Source organism: Mastomys coucha, unplaced genomic scaffold, assembly GCF_008632895.1.
Source record: "Mastomys coucha isolate ucsf_1 unplaced genomic scaffold, UCSF_Mcou_1 pScaffold18, whole genome shotgun sequence".
Classification (NCBI taxonomy): domain Eukaryota; kingdom Metazoa; phylum Chordata; class Mammalia; order Rodentia; family Muridae; genus Mastomys; species Mastomys coucha.
Genome location: NW_022196900.1, coordinates 34853563 through 34856824, shown reverse-complemented (window position 1 = coordinate 34856824; position 3262 = coordinate 34853563). Strand labels below are relative to the sequence as shown.

The 3262-nt window shown below is 40.0% G+C and overlaps 1 pseudogene; it reads right to left on the bottom strand.

Annotated features, from left to right (window-relative positions):
- Positions 1 to 1344: 1344 nt before the first annotated feature.
- LOC116095370 lies at positions 1345 to 1760 on the bottom strand (annotated as a pseudogene).
- Between the last annotated feature and the right edge of the window lie 1502 nt (positions 1761 to 3262).

Here is a 3262-nt window from a genome sequence, read left to right as displayed (position 1 = left end):
CAAGAGCCTGATATAGCTGTCTCCTGAGAGGCTCTGACAGTGCCCTAATAATACAGAAGTAGAGGCTCACAGCCATCCATTGGAATGAGCACAGGGTCCCCAATGAAGAAGCTAGAGAAAGGACCCAAGGAGCAGAAGGGTTTGCAGCCCCTTAGGATTAACAACAATATGAACTAACCAGTACCCTCAGAGCTCCAGGGTCTAAACCACCAACCAAAGAGATGTTGGGACTCATGGCTTCAGCTGCATATGGGGCAGAGGATAGCCTAGTTAGTCATCAATGGGAGGAGAGGCCCTTGGTCCTGTGAAGGTTCTGTGCCCCAGTGTAGGGGAATGCCAGGGTCAGGAAGCGGGAGAGGGTGAGTTGGTGAGCAAGGGAAGTGGGGAGGGAACAGGGTTTTTTTTGTTTTTTGTTTTTTTTTTTTTTCTTTTTTTTGTTTTTGCCAGAAGGGAAACTGGCAAAGGAGATATCATTTGAAATGTAAATAAAGAAAATATCAAATAAAAAAAACCCTGGCCTTCAAAACATGTCTTAGAAAACTAACCTTGGCATCCTAATTATCTCACCACTAGTTAAGCATAGAAGTTCAAAGACTTTTCTGAGGCCCAAGCTCCAGAGTATGGTCTCTGAAAATAGGGGGAAAAAAATGAAGAAAACTTACATACTCTATGGCATAGAGAATACATTGCCATTACAAAATGGTAAAAGATATGAGTAGAGAAGAAATATTGGGCCAAAAGTAGAAAAGTACGTGCTCTGGTTAGATTTTATTTGTTTCTTTTTGTTTTCGTTTTTGTTTTTGTCAACCTGACACAACTGGAACCATCTGGGAGGAAGGAGCCTCAATTTAATTATTGCTGCTTCTTCTTCTTCTTCTTTTTTTTTTTTTTTGATTTTTGAAAAAGGTATTTATACTTCAAAAAGGAAGTAATTAGTTTGTACCAAAGAGAAAACAAAAGTTGTTAGCTAAAAATGCAAAAATATTATTCAAGTCCTTTGTGTAATATCCTATAATTTAGAATTTAGATACATATAAACAACTGGATTAATTTGTTAATCTGAAGTGGTCTTGGCTTGAAGATTTAATCTTATCTTCACAAGTTATAAAGCTAATAACAAAAAGGCATCTGTGTCCTTGTAGTAAAGGATCCTAGGAATGAACACACAGTTCACTCTGATGTAGTAAAGGATCCTAGGAATGAACACACAGTTCACTCTGATGTAGTAAAGGGTCCTAGGAATGAACACACAGTTCACTCTGATGGAGTAAAGGGTCCTAGGAATGAACACACAGTTCACTCTGATGTAGTAAAGGGTCCTAGGAATGAACACACAGTTCAGCTCTAATAAAGGAGTTCCACAATCAGCAAGTACATGTCACAAGAAATGAGGTTTGCTTCTTGTGCTTCATCCTTGTAGACAGTGTATTTCCCACCACATCGACTGCTCAGAGAGAAATACTCATCATCATCATGCCGCTACAGGTCATACTTTTTCTTGGTTTCTTCATTCCCTAGAATTTTCCATGCCTGATCAACTTCAATAAACTTCTGCATACACTCCTCCATGGTTCCTGCTGGCACATCTGCACTTTGTTTATCTGGATCACACAGTAATATGAGTTTCTGGTACTTTTGTTTTAGGTCTGACACATTTGCAGATGGGTCTGCCCCCAGAATGCTGTACCAATCCTTTTTGAGTGTCTGCTCAAAAGCCATCAGCGTTCTTTGACTTAGAAGGGTCCTTCTCTGATGACCATGCTTCTCTCTGGAGCAGGTCTACTTGCTGCGGCAGCCTGACGCAGGGCAGAACCCCTCAATTTAGTTATTTCCTCCATCTGATTGATGTGTCCATGATCACATAACTGTGGGCCATTTTCCTAATTAGTGATCAGTATAGTTTTCTGTATAATTCTCTCAGGGGCCAAATACAAGACTCTGATTCTTGTTAGGTCCAAAGTCGGGCCCAAAAATAGCCGTGCTGATGACAATGCCCCAAACAAAAGCACTCTGACCAGGTGAGAAAGACAAAAGCCTACATTCAGCATTCTTCAGGAATCTCATAAAGTGAGTTCTATTTACCAGGAAAACCACTACTTTCAGTATCTGCTCCAATGGTCAACCACTTAAGGCAAGTGCAGACAGTTTCTGGTTAATCTGAAAAGCTGAATTAGCTCAAATAACCAGCCATGCTATCATATAAGGCAATTTGCTTTCTGACCAAGTTGCTATCCTCTAATCTCAGAGGCAGACTGGCAGATTATTCCCACAATAAACTTTCTTTCTACCCACAGAGTGGTCCAGTTTGGTGGTTTTACTCTGTCACAGTACTATGTATGGTTTTCATCCTGTTGAGCAAGCTACAGTCTAGTCAGACAGATATTGGTTACAACTAACATGAGAGCCACTCAGTACATCTGTATACATGTTTTGCTAGATAAGACTTCAATTATACCCACCTCTGGCAGCTTGCATAGCATTTCTGGAATCTGGGAAGGTAGATTGAAAGACTCTTCCATGTGAGATGCATCTTGACTCATCTGAAGTCCTATGTCCTACATGTATGATGTACTCAGCAATATGGGTCCACATTCAACCTCTAAGGGTCAACTAATGGCTACATTGATGAACTATATTGTTTTGGGAGTCATTTAGACTACACTGACAAGCCATTTGAAAGGTTTCTTGTACCTTGTACCAGAATTTTTAGTCTGTGCTTCCTCTGGGAGAGTTCTCTCTTTGTGTGTGCCTGTGTGCATGTGTGCGTGCATGCATGTGTGAGTGTGTGTGTGTGTGTGTGTGTGTGTGTGTGTGTGTGTGTGTATGAGTATGTATCAAGTATCACAAGGAAAACAGAATAAACAAAATAGGGGTCCAATTGGGATGGAGCAGGAGTCAATATAGAAAGAAAAGGAGATATGAGGAACAAATTACACCAGGATTGATAAAGCCTCAAGAAATATTTTTATTTACAATGAAATATTCTTGCTTAGTGACACATAATGAACTAGAGTAAAATATATGTGGAAATTCCTGAAAGCTGTACCACTGGTAGGAAAACAAACTGTGTGAGGTACAAACTATGTGAGATAAGAAAGAAAACGCCATTCAGTGTAGGCTCAGACTTTTCAAAACCTCCTTTAATAAGAGTTCTTAAATGCTTCAATCTCCCTTCCACCTACCAGAGGTAGGAGAGAAGAAAAGTTAATAGGAAACAAGGGATGTAGACATATTCAGAAGTAATTCTTTGGGGCAATTCCAA